Source organism: Adiantum capillus-veneris, chromosome 15, assembly GCF_014529385.1.
Source record: "Adiantum capillus-veneris isolate H3 chromosome 15, ASM1452938v2, whole genome shotgun sequence".
Classification (NCBI taxonomy): Eukaryota; Viridiplantae; Streptophyta; class Polypodiopsida; order Polypodiales; family Pteridaceae; genus Adiantum; species Adiantum capillus-veneris.
This window is the reverse complement of record NC_140945.1, coordinates 114,829,261-114,843,623: the sequence shown is the minus strand read 5'-3', so window position 1 is coordinate 114,843,623 and position 14,363 is coordinate 114,829,261.

Sequence of the window (14,363 nt, the reverse complement as noted above, 5' to 3'; positions counted from 1 at the left end):
ACCAATGCGCCCGCAACATTCATGACACTTATGGATAGTGTCTTGAAGCCGTACTTGGGCAAATTTGTCATTGTTTTTCTCGATGACTTTCTAATCTACAGTGCTTCTGAAGAAGAACACTTACTACATCTCAGGCAATTGTTGAGATTCTTACGAACAAATAAATTCTATGCCAAGGAATCTAAGTGTGATTTTTTGAAAGAAGAAATTCACTATCTGGGGCATGTTATTTCAGCTAATGGGCTATATGGATCAATCCAAGGTGGATACACTCTGGCAATGGCCTTCTCCTAAAAATCTGGAAGAGTTACATATATTTTTAGGATTTGCAGGTTTTTACCGGAGGTTCGTTAAAAACTATGCTAATATTGCTATTCCCATGACGGATCAACTGAAAGGCAAAGGCAAAGCTTTTCAGTGGGGACCCGCTCAACAGCATAGTTTCAATACGCTCAAGGATGCATTAGCTACATCTCCCATACTAGCTACTGTAGATCCTTTGAAACCATTTGTTTTGGAAACGGATGCCAGTGACCGTGCTATTGGAGCAGTCCTGTTACAAGACAGACGGCCAATTGCATTTGAAAGCAAGAAGCTTGATGCAGCTCAACATAACTACTCTGCTTATGAGCGCAAACTCTATGCAATAGTGTCTGCCTTTAAAACATGGCGGCATTATTTGTATGGTGCTCAGTTTGAGATTGTGTTTGACCATGAAAGCATTAAATGGTTTACACAGCAAACGGATTTGAAGGGTCGGAAAGCCAGGTGGGCCGAGATTCTTCAGGAATATGGCGCCAAGCTCCGATATCGTAAAGATCGATACAATGTGGTGGCTGACGCTCTAAGTCGTATGTCAGAGATCAATTCTCTCTTGTTCACGGAACTTCAAAGTGAATTTTTAGATTATCTCAAAGGTAAATATGAGCATTATTAAGCATATTCCAAAATGTGGAGCCAAGTACAGATGAGGGATCCTTCTCACTCCAATGACGGTAGTGCAACGTTAACCTCCACACCTAGTTCTCCTCTATCGAGTGACGAACTACAGCGATGGAAGCATTTCACCATCGACAATGGGTACCTACTCCATAAGGGGAGAGTTTGTGTACCGACGGACACAGACGGTGCCAAATTCTTTATGAATGTCATGATAGTCCAAGTGCAGGGCACCCAGGTATTAGAAAAACTTATGCTCTCGTATGACGACAATTTTACTGGCCAGGTATACATGGCTTTGTCCAAGCTTATATCTGCATTGCCAAAAATGTCAAGTTAACAAAGCAGAGCGCCTAAAAACAGGAGGACTCTATACATCCTTTGGAGATTCTCGATGGAAAATGGGAAAGTATCTCTATGGACTATATTGTGGGTTTACCAACCACTGTACGAGGTTATGACTCGGTATGGGTGGTCGTAGACTGTTTGACTAAACTATGTAAGTTTATTCCAACCAAATCAACGGTTAAGACACCAGAACTAGCCAAGTTATATGTGGACAATCTATACAAGTTGTATGGTTTGCCAAGTAACATTGTCAGTGATCGTGATCCCAAGTTTAACAATCATTTTTGGAGGGTTGTGTTCAAACAATTGGGTACACAACTAAACCTCAGTACAACCGATCATCCAGAAACAGATGGTTAGACTGAACAAGTTAACCAAGTGCTAGAGGATATGCTAAGAGCATACGTCAGCAAAAAACAGTCAGATTGGGAAGAATACTTACCTATTCTCGAGTTTGCCTACAATAGTGCTAAGCATGTCACAACTGGATTTAGTCCTTTCATGCTCATGTATGGGTTTCAACCTAGGTCACCTGTTACGGTGGGGTTGGCAACCAAAAAGCTCCAACAGGTTAAGGATTTTATCCAAGACCACATGGATATGCTGAAAAATCGCTTGTTAGAATGTCCGACAAGCGCAGGATTGGTATAAGAAGTATGTTGATGAAAAACGTCGACAAGTTACCTTCGAGGAAGGGGAGGAAGTATTTTTACGTGTGCCAGAACATTCAGGAAGTCTGAAAACTGGGCCAACAACTAATTTATCTCCCCGATATTGTGGACCTTTCAAATACTCAAGCGAGTAGGTGATCATGCCTACAAATTATTGTTACCTACACATTCTCGTATTAATCCGGTGTTTCATGCAAGCCGTTTACGTAAGCGGTTACATGGGGACGACAATGTCATTGAACAACAGATTTTGGTTGATTTCGTTGAACCTCCTACCTTACCGCATGAACCTGAACGTGTTCTCGACTATCATGAGCTACACACATGTCATCATGTACGTCAACAAGCTTTAATCAAGTGGAAAGATCGACCTTAGGAAGGTGCCACTTGGGAAAACATTAGTGTTCTTAAGAAGAAGTTCCCAGCCTTTGTTTTCGAGGATGAAAACTCTTCTTTAAGGGGGGCGTAATGTTAGGACAACGGCAAGGCCGGCGGACTAGACAAGGGCAAGGCCGGGCTAGGCAGTGTGGTAAGGGAGTCTAACTAGGGCAAAGGGCTAGGAGCCATGCTATATAGTGGGTGGTTGGGAGGTGGACTCCTAGGTTTTAGTTCCCCTTGTCTAACATATCAATAGATTAGCTTCAATGCAATTAGTCCTAGAAAATTGCTAGTGGTTATTCTAGTTGCTCTCATATATGAAACCACAACCCATTTACTTCAAGTTAGATCTCTTTCAACCTCACACTGTTTGTAGGTCGTCTCACTGATTAGTGCCTAAATTCAAAAGATTAAAGAGGTTGAAAAATATCCTATTTTATAACGGGCTATAAGATAGCATCAAAGAGTGTTGGGTGCCTCCGCTTCCTTGCTAGTCCATTCCCAATGTGTCCTTGCTAGTTCTACCACACAAAAGAGAAGCATTGTTTCATTCCCTTTAAATCATTATGCTTTGAAATCTTGTGTTGGGTCTTTCCTAATTGTGGATTGCTTCTTTCTTAAAGTAACTTTTGGATCTCCTTCTCTTACCACTTCATCACAAATCAAACATCCTTGAACTTGTTAAGACATTTTGACCAAGGTGAGCATGTGAATATTAGAATTCACGAGCAGTTGCATCCAACCTGGTAGGGCTCATTGATTTTAGTCATTTTTAACAATTTCATTGCATCTCTAGAGTGGATGAGGGTCCTTACAGAAGGAGGCACATTATGCCTTTGACCCTATCAGATATTTTGGCTAGGTAGTGAAGAACAAGGTGAGCACGCCCTTTCTAGAATCCATGAGCTTGTGAATGTGAATTTGAGCTTTGCTAGTTTTACTAGGTGCCTTGCGTCTCTAGAATGGAATCGAGGTCATTAATGCTTGTAGTTTTTTTTACCCTAAATTCAAAAATCTCAATGACGATGGCTATCAACCCACTAGGGGTTTGTACATGGATATGGTGTGACGTTAGTGACCATGGAAGGAGGGATTGATAAAGTCTTAAAGATGGTTTGATGAAGAAAGATCCCAGTCAAGCTGACATGTCCCTTGATGTGTGTAGGCAATTAGCGTCAATGACTTTTCAAGCCCTATTCCTACTAAAGGATCCTTCTCAAGGTCTCTCTCTCTCTCTCTCTCTCTCTCTCTCTCTCTCTCTCTCTCTCTCTCTCTCCCTCCCTCCATTAGGGAAACAAGATCTATATTGTTAGCAAAGTTTTTATGATCTCATTTATATTTTTTACTCAATAATGCACATTTGTCTGGACGATTCATCACCAAGCCATGCTAGACCAAAGTATCCCCTCTTGGTGACATGATCTTTTTGGGTCATCATACTCTTTGGTTTTTGGAAGCTTTCTTTTTGTCATTTAAACCCAAAACATGTATCTTCACAATGAAGAGGTCTAATATATTTTGTCTATTTTCTTTTTAACACATGCATATGGGTCAATTCATACACCGTAGCATAAGCAACTCAACTAGATCATATTTGTGAATGTGCATATTATTCAAACTAATTTCTCTGCTCTCTCCCACTCATAACCTTAAAATGTCTTTAATGTCAAAAGTCACCTTTGTTTTATGGCTGTGATTTTCAAGTCTTACAAAATATGTGATGAGTTTGATATAATAACATGACTTCTATAAGAAAGATCGTGCGAGCAAGAGAGCGTGTACAAACACCATCCTCCAAATTACGATTGAGAACATCAATATAAATCAAGAAAAGGTTTTATTCCAATTGCTTGGATTTTAAAATCAACAGAACATTTGCACACAAATCTAAAGCAAATATGTGTCAAATTTTAATGAACCATTTCTCATATTGAAGTCTTCATGTTTGGTAAATCAATCAGTAAAATATTATAAAATGTTTTATAGAAATTAGCATGCTTTGATAGGAAAATAGATTGATTATACACTAGTAGATTAGCTTCAATGTTGGCTCCAACATAGTGGTCATGGTTATCCTAGTTGCTCTCAAGCATGCAATCACAAATAATTTACGTCAAATTTAGATATCTTGGAGCTTCACACCATTCGTGGATCGTCTCACCAATTTGTACCTAAATTCAAAAGAGTAAAGAGGTTGCTAAATATCCTATTTAATAATGGGAAAAAATATAATTTTCAAGAGTTTTGGGTGCCTCTACTTCTTTGCTAGTCCATTCCCAATGCTTCCTTGCTAGTTCTACCACATATACGAGAAGCATTCTTTCATTACCTTTACATTCTAACTTAAAACTTACAAAAGAAGCCTTGTGTTGGGTTTTTCCTAATTGTGGATTACTTCTTCTTCAAAATCATTTTGGATCTCCTCTAACCACTTCATGACAAATCAAACATTTTGGATGTTTGGGAGGTTTTGTTTAGCTCCTAGGTACGTTACATCCTTGAACCTATTAAGACCAAGGTGAGCATGTGATTATCTGAATTCTTGAGCTGTTGTATCCATTTTGACAAGGTACATTGATTTTAGCCATTTTTATCAAGTGCATTGCATCTCTCCATTTTTATCAAGTGCATTGCATCTCTAGAGTGGATGAAAGTCCTTAAATAAGGAGGCACATTGCATCTTTGAACCTACTAATAATCAGGGTAGGTAGTGAAGAACAAGCTGAGCATTCCCTTTCTAGAACCCATGAACTACTAGATCATGCTTGTGAATGTGAAATTGATCTTTGTTGGTTTTACTTGGTCATCAATGCTTCGAGTGTTTCTTGCCCTAACTTCAGGTATGTCAATGGTGATGGCTATCATCCCACTATGGGAATGAAAACCTTTTATATGCAAGGCATGGTTTCCTTGCTTTGTTGTCACACACGATAACTATCTACAAAGAGTAATGTTGGGATATCATAAAACTAATGTTGAAGCTATGAAGTATGTAGACTAAATATTCTAAAGGGGCGAGGAAACTTCTGTGTAGCCCCGCCCCCCCCCGGGGGGGGGGGGGGGGGGGAGGGGTTTCACTATTGAGAACATCCTATATAACATGCTTTTGGTAGTATTTTGAAACCCCCATTTTTAACATATTTTAATGAATTAAATGACCCCTTATGTTAGGAAAAATTTTGTACAGGGATAAATTTGTAGGTTTCTTACATCATGTTCAAGGTCCTAAAAATGCAAGAAAATAGTCCAAAAATATCACCCTATGGTATAGGAATAGTTTTCTATGGTTGAAACATCAAAAAACAACCATTAATGCACTCAAAATACCAGAGTTATCTTGAAAATAGGTGATCACAAACCTCAGCAAAATTGAGAATGTTACACTTAAATTAAAGAGCACAAGACAAGAAACACAATGCAATTGTTAGAGAAACAAATTTGGATTACCAGAGCTCAAGAAAAATGGATTATAAGTTGCATGAGACTAGCCGCTCTCAGTCGTGTGATTCAAACTCTCAGTCTCAGTCATGAGACTAGCGGCTCTTAGTCGTGTGCTTCAAACTCTCCAAAAACCTTGGATAATGATAAGTGGTGCTTTCAAAATTTCAAACTTAGGCTTTATACCTTGGTCTCTTATTACTTGATTTTTTAGTGCCCTTGAATGCACAATAAATAGGCGATTTCTTGAAAGTGCCCCCCTTCCCCCCCCCCCCCCCCCCCCCCCCCCCCAACACAAAAAAAAACCACCCACACACACTAAAAAAAAAAAAGAAAAAAAAGGAGCATCACTATTAGTAGAACAATAGTTGTGAGGTTTGTACACACCTCTTAAAAACATGCATTAAGATTGAGATTAAAATGAAATGTTTCTTATAGTCAATGTTTCCATCGTGAGGTAGAAAGGTTGGTAGAGAAAATATCATATAAGAATTCCTAAGGAAAAAGGCATGGTTTGACACAAAATGGTTATTGGTAGATTATGTCCGATGTTGTTTGTATTTTAATAAATTAAACGACACCTTCTTTCACGAAAAAATTTATATAGGGATAAATTTGTAGTTTCTTATGAAAAAGATCTCTTATTACTTGATTTTTTAATACTCTTGAACGCACATGATATAGGTGATTTCTTGAAACCCCCCCCCCCCCGCTCTCTCCCCCACAAAAAAAAAAAAAAGAAAAAGAAGGGAGGCAACTATTAGTAGAACATTATTTATGAGGTTTGTACACACCTCTTGAAAACATGCATTAGGATTGAGATTAAAATGAATTGTGGAAAAATATACAATGCACGGGAAAAAAACTTTCTAAAGAGGGAAAAAATGCCCCGACGGTCCTAGTGTGTTCACACACATCACTACCACATGTATATGGTAACAAATCCCCCCTGGAGTGATGCGGTGAACGAGAGCTGGCACATGAGTAAAGAGAAGTGCCATGCCTTGAGGACATGATCAATCTACAAAGGGGAGTAAGCCCAAAGCTTTGCGGAAAGCTTCAAGCTTCTCACGAGACAATGTCTTTGTGAAAAGATCTGTAAGGTTGTCCTGTGTTGGCACATACGCCAAGCTGATCTCTCCTGCTGAGAGCCTCTCCCTGACATAGTGGTAATGCACCTCAGTGTCCTTTGTGAGAGCATGCAAAATTGGGTTCCTCGCAACTGCCAATGCGCTCTGACTGTCAGTGTAGATGGTGTTGGCAGTGTCCTGTCCAACACCCAAATCAGCCATAAGACGTCTGAGCCATACACACTCAACCGTAGCTGTGAAGACTGCCCTGCCAATGCGCTCTGACTGTCAGTGTAGATGGTGTTGGCAGTGTCCTGTCCAACACCCAAATCAGCCATAAGACGTCTGAGCCATACACACTCAACCGTAGCTGTGAAGACTGCCCTGTACTCAGTCTCACAACTCGAAGTGGTCACAGTAGGTTGCTTCTTGCTCAACCATGATATACATGAACTGCCAAGAATGAAACAAAAACCACTTGTGGACACTCGTGTGTCAAAACAACCAGCCCAATTTGAGTCCGAAAAAGCATGTAAGGCTTGCGGCAATGATCCCCCCTTGGGATAAAACAAGCCAAGGTGTAAAGTGCCACTAAGGTAGCGCAAAATCCTCTTGACAGCCTGCCAATGCTTAGACCATGGGCTATGCATGAATTTGCTGACCTGTGAGACTGCAAACTGAATATCTGGCCTCGTGTTGCATACATAAATGAGGCAGCCAATAGCAGTTTGGTAAAGAGTGACATCAACAGGATCGCCAGCATCATGTAGACTCAACTTCAAACGTGTTTCCATGGGAGTGGCAATAGGTTTGCAATCCTCAAGTCCAAACTTACATAGCAATGTCTCTATGTAACTTTTCTGACACCAAGCAATACCACCATCACACTGCTTAAACTGTATACCCAAGTAATGATGCAACAACCCCAAATCTTTCATCTTGAAAGTAGCATTCAAATCAGCCTTAAATTCAGCAATATGTCTCTCATTTGGTCCAATGATCAGAAAATCATCAACATAAAGAACCACAATGAGAAGTACATCACCCTCACGCTTTACATACAATGTGATTTCTGTTGGACTGTTACGAAAGCCTTGTTTGACCAAATGAGTGTCAGCTTTCTCATACCAAGCACGAGGAGATTGTTTCAACCCATACAAAGCCTTCTTACATTTGCACACTTTGTCCTCTTGTCCTTTTATGACAAAACCGCGAGGCTGCGTTACATAAACTTCCTCAAATATGTCACCATTCAAGAAAGCAATAACAATGTCTGATTGATGTACATCCCAACCAAAATGAGCTGCCAATGCACATAGAAAACGCACAGTAGTCATACGACAAGTGGGAGCAAAAGTCTCTTCATAATCTATGCCTTTTTGGTGTGCATAACCCTTTGCAACAAGTCGAGCCTTATGTCGATCGATCTCACCATCCGGCTTGCGTTTCAACTTGTAAACCCACTTCGTACCAATGGCCTTTTGTCCAGGAGGCAAATCACATAAAGTCCATGTGTCATTTTCTATAAGTGCATCATATTCTGATTGCATGGCAACCATCCAATTTTTTGAATTCTGTGCTTCATCAAAAGACAGAGGCTCCTCAACATCATGTAAGCTAGACACAGCCAAAGCATAACAATCTGATGCATAAGATGCATGGCGAGAGCCTGAACGAGTACGACTAGACAAAGATGCATCCATTTTACTGTCACGCAAAGTGTGCACCAGCCATTTTGGCATACCTCTAGCCTGCTCATTTTTAGCCCTTTCCTCATCAAGTACGTCATGTACATCTGCATCAGTAATAGGCTGATCTAGAACATTTTTAGAAACCCCCATAGGCTGATCTAGAATATTTTCAGAAACCCCCATAGGATGTACATTTGCCTCATTGGAAATTAAATTCGTATTTCCACCACTGAAAAGAGGCAACAAAGTGTCATAAATGTCGTGTGAGCTTACATTACTGTCTCTAGTACATGACAGCAAGGGCTGAACAGAATCTTCCACAAACACTACATCCCGTGAAACCAGAATACGTTTTGTTTGCGGATGATACAACCTGAAACCTTTGATTTCAGCACTATAACCAACAAAAATACATTTGACAGCCTTATCATCCAATTTTCTGCACTGCACTTGTGGCACCAAAGCATATGCAAAACAACAAAAAACACGCATGTGCTTAATAGAAGGCTTTCTATCATGCCATGCTTCATATGGAGTAATAGACTGCAAAGCTTTCGTAGGACACCTGTTAAGTACATAAGCGGCACACATGATGGCCTCAAGCCATAAAGACTGCGGCAAAGCTTGACTTTTGACCATACATCGTGCCATTTCCGTTAGTGACCTATTTTTCCTCTCAGCAACACTATTTTGCTGAGGTGTATAAGGCATTGTACATTGGTGTTTTATCCCACGACTAGCCAGAAATGCATTAAATTAATGAGACATATACTCCCCCCCTCGATCGGAATGGAGGGTGCCCATAGTACATTTCGAGACATTTTCAGCCATAGCCAAAAATTGTTTGAAGCACATAAAAACTTCGGACTTCGCTTTAAGCAGAAAAACCCATGCATGCCTGAAGTAATCATCAATGAAAGTCACGAAGTACAGGTAATTGCCCAAGGACGGAATTTGCATGGGCCCACAAACATCACTATGCACAAGTTGCAACCTGCATGTGGCCCGAGCTGAACCATCCTTTGGAAACTTACAACGTTGCATCTTACCCAAAATACAGCCTTCACAAACATGTTTGACAGGTGCTTCAAGAGGCGGCAAATAAGAAACCATATCAGATTTCTGCAAACGCAGCAAACTGGCAAAATTCAGATGACCAAAACGTGCATGCCAAAGTTTTGTATCTGAAATAGCCCTTGAATCTGCAACAACATTTGCAAAATTTTGTCCACACTTGTCATACAAAGTGAGCTTATACAGCCGACGGCACAAAAGGCCTAATGCAACAATTTCATCACCAAAACTGAGATCATGAACTGTACATCTGTCATCCACAAATTTGACTACAAGTCCAAGTCTAGCAAGTGCACATACAGACAAGAGATTCTTCTTGATCCCAGGTACATAAAGTGCATCAACAAGTGTGAAGGAACTGCCATTTGTAGCAGTAAGCACAATCTTTCCAACTCCCTGAAATGGATAAGAGGCATTGTTGGCACAAGTGACTGAATTCCCATGAGGGACAGACTCGAGAGAGTAATCTTTGTACATATTTTGTTCTTCAAAAATTACATCCCTACTCCTTAAGATTTTACCATCTTCAGGATTCCATAGGCGATACCCAAAGTCTCCTTCTCCATAGCCAATGAAGAAACACTTTTTGGACTTTGCATCTAACTTTGATCTTAGGCTTCTATCTATGTGCATGAAAGCCTCACACCCAAACACTTTGAGAAATGCATAATTCACCGGTTTACCTGTCCATGCCTCTTCTGGAACTCCCCCATCCAATGCCGTTGAGGGTGAATTATTGATTAAGTACACAGACGTACTTACAGCTTCCGCCCAAAGCTCAAGCGGTAGGCCTGCATGTAGCCGCATGCTTCGTGCTCGTTCCATGATTGTCCTGTTCATCCTTTCCGAAATCCCATTTTGTTGAGGTGTCCTTGGGGTTATCCTTTGCCTCCGAATGCCATTGCTAGCACAAAAGCTTTCAAAAGCTTGGCTGCAATATTCGCCTCCATTGTCGGATCTGATGCATTTAACCTTGGTACCTGTTTCATTCTCCACAAAGGCTTTCCACCTTTGAAATATGGAAAATACATCGGATTTATTCTTCATGACATAAACCCATGTTTTTCTAGTCGCATCGTCTATGAATGTTACATAGTACAATGAGCCACCAAGTGATGGTGTGCTTGCAGGACCCCAAACATCAGAATGAACCAACTCAAGTTTTTTATTTTTTCTTTCATTTCCTGATTTTTGAAATTTTACCCTCTTTTGTTTACCATAAACACAATCTTCACAGAACTCTAAGTCCACTTCTTTCAAACCTGGTAGAAGCTTCTTTGTTTGAAGGATTTGCATTCCTTTGGCACTCATATGCCCAAGTCGGTAGTGCCACACTGCACTGTCAACTTCTGTAGTTGCTGCACAAGTTGAAGGTTGCGTGCTAACAGTACACAAGTAAAGTGTACCGACTTTTTCTCCCTTGGAAACCACCAAAGATCCCTTTGAGATCTTCCACCGTTTGTTTCCGAAAGCAATGTTGTGACCTTCATCGTCCAATTGTCCTGTAGAGATCAAATTTTTGCGAAGAGAAGGAACATGCCTAACATCTTTAAGCTTCCATTCATTTCCGTTAGCAGTTTTGACAGAAACTGTACCTTTGCCGACAATCTCACAAGCTTCATCATCTCCCAAGTATACATACCCAAAATTACCTTTGGTGTAGTCTTGCAAATGTTGCTTGTGTGGTGTCGCATGGAATGAAGCCCCGGAATCTACTATCCAGGAATTAGACACATTGTCTAATGAGAGAATTAGAGCATCTTGCTCTACTTTACCTGCCACATTGGCCTCCGATGTTGGCTTGTTGTCTTGAGACTCTGTCTCCTTCTTCTTCTTGGACCAGCAATCCTTCTTGACGTGGCCCTTCTTGCCGCAGTTCCAACATTCAAGAACTGACTTTGTGCGTGACTTGCTCCGCCTTGAGCGATCACGACCCTTTTGGTTTTTGAACCTCTCCTTAGGCCTTCCTCTTGTTTCCACTGATAGTGCAGCACTTGATGATTCTCTTGTGCTTCTCCTTTGCATTTCCTCACTTAGGAGAACACCCACAACATCATCTAACTTAAGAGTATTTGTGCCAGAGATAGAATTACTTACAGCCATCACAAGGCTGTCCCAACTATCCGGTAGAGATGATAATATAAGGAGAGCTCGCACTTCGTCATCGAAATTGATTTTCATTGATCGAAGTTAACTTATGTTTGTGTTAAAGTCATTTAGGTGTTCTGCAACTGAACCATTCTCTGCCATCTTTAGATTGAACAAGCGCTTCATAAGAAATACCTTATTGGATGCCGATGGTTTCTCGTAGAAGTAATCAAGTGACTTAATCAAGTCCTCCGTGGTTTTCATCTCCGATACATTGAAGGCCACCGTTGACGCCAAGCTTAACCGGATTGTTCCCAGTGCCTTTCGATCAAGGACAATCCATGCTTCATGTGCCATTGTTACGGGCTTCTTCGCAAGACCGCCTAGTGGCAAATAGAGGTCCTTCTGGTAGAGATAGTCTTCAATCTGCATCTTCCAATGTTGGTAGTTTTTGCCGTTGAACTTCTCAATCTTGAGCTTCCCTTCCTCCGCCATAACTCCCACTCAATTCAAGGAATCCTTTCCTTGAGATAATTTAGCTACAAGCAAACCTTGCTCTGATACCAGTTGTTAGGAAATAAGACGTATCTAAATAGATAATTGAGTAGATTACTTAATAGAGAGAGACAAATTTTTATACACGAGATTATAGAGTAGAGAGAGAGAGAGAGAGAGAGAGAGAGAGAGAGAGAGAGAGAGAGAGAGAGAGAGAGAGAGAGAGAGAGAGAGAGAGTACACACGATATACGTGGTTCACCCAATGTGGGCTACGTCCACGGGAAAGCAGCCACTCAATGGCTTTAGTACTTCAAAACAAGAAGTAGTTTACAAAGGGATTATACCCTTAATGGAGCTCCCACCTTGCTTCACTCTCACCACCTCACACTCACCTTGTTGCATCAACTTCACACTATGGAATGTGTGTAGAAATGGCCTCCTTTTATAGGCCAAAAGGGCTGCCCTCTCTTATGAGAGACAACCATGTGTAGCCGCCCTTGTGCGAATAAGTCCAAATCGGACCCTCCAATCCACCCATGTGTGGCCGCCCTTGAGAAGACAAGCCCGCTTTTGAATTCGGCCACCGGCCACCGGCCATTGACTTCCGACCACCGGCCACCGGCCATTGACTTCCGACCACCGGCCATCGGCCATTGACTATCGGCCACCGGCCAACCGACCGGTTGTTTTCCGACCACTTTCCGGCCGCGGTCCGGCCATAATATTCCGGCGAAAAAAAAGTCTCGGGGACCTCCGCCCCCGAGGCCTTTAAAGTTGCCCTTGATTCTTGTCCGTGAAAATTTTGGTTTCCGGTGAGTGATTTTCCTTCACGCACGATGGCTTCTCCTCATAATGGGGGCCTTACAAATATGCGCGTTTACCATAGAAAATTACCAGGGTAAATCAGGCTCCATACTTAACACCTACACCCTTTGTGTCTAGGGGAGGCAACTTTGTGCTCAAGGGGAGGCTTGTGAATTGTGTGCCTCACCTTAATGTGTTTTGAGAGGAGGAATGTGTGAGTGATATGCAATGAAAATCCACATAGGGAAGGATTGTTGGAATGCGAGGGTTTGTTGCATCTCTTATGCTTCTCTTCCACCTAGAAAAGCCTTATGTGTCAAGCCATGTGAAGAGCCTCTTACAACCTTTGTGCATAGGTAGCCACATATTGTGCTCATGTGTCAAAAGGCTGTCTATTTGTAAAAGCCTATATAGAGGCAGGTTCTACTGAATAATATAAATCTTTATCATTTAAAAGTATACTATATATTGTATTGTGCAGTAGTTTCTCTCTCAAGCTCTACACTAACCTCTCCAAGCATGCTTATGCCATGAATGACACACTAACCTATCCAGCGTAACCTAACAGTTTTCATGTGTGGTGGTGTGGATGCGTCAGACACCCCAACAGTGTGCACAATGCATGGTACCTATATGATTACAATGTCATATGAAACTCCAAGCTCCAAGCACAAGAGAATGAAGTGTGACTCATTGAGGCTTTTCATAAGAATATCTACAATCATCTGGTCACTTGGAAAATGTTCAATGATGATAGTGTCTTTGTGTACTTCATATCAGACATAATGATATTTCACAACAATATGCTTTGACTTGTTGTGTTGAATGTAGTTTTTTGCAAGATTGATAGCACCCTGATTATTACATCACAAGGGTGTGCTAGAATGAGGAGAATGACTAATATCAACCAAAATTTATTGAAGCCAGATCAGCTCATGAGATATAAATGATGCAGCAACATATTTAAAGTCGATGGTAGAAATTGCAACACAGTGTTGCTTATTGCTGATCCAAAAAACACCAAATTCATTAATAAAAAAGCAGTAGCCACTAGTATATCATAAAAGCTTGCCCAATCTACATCTGTGTAACCTAAGAGAGAGAGAGAGAGAGAGAGAGAGAGAGAGAGAGAGAGAGAGAGAGAGAGAGAGAGAGAGAGAGAGAGAGTCTTTAAAGTATTTCAACATGTGTTTTGATGTAGACCAATTCTTAAGAGAAGGACAAGATGTTGCCTAAGAAAATTAGCAACAAACAAAATATCAGGACAAGTATCCTTGCTAGCAAACTCAAGATATCCAATAAAGTTAGCATAAGGTTGATTTGTAACAAGCTGACACCACTTTCAAAAGGTTTCTTTGTAGAGCT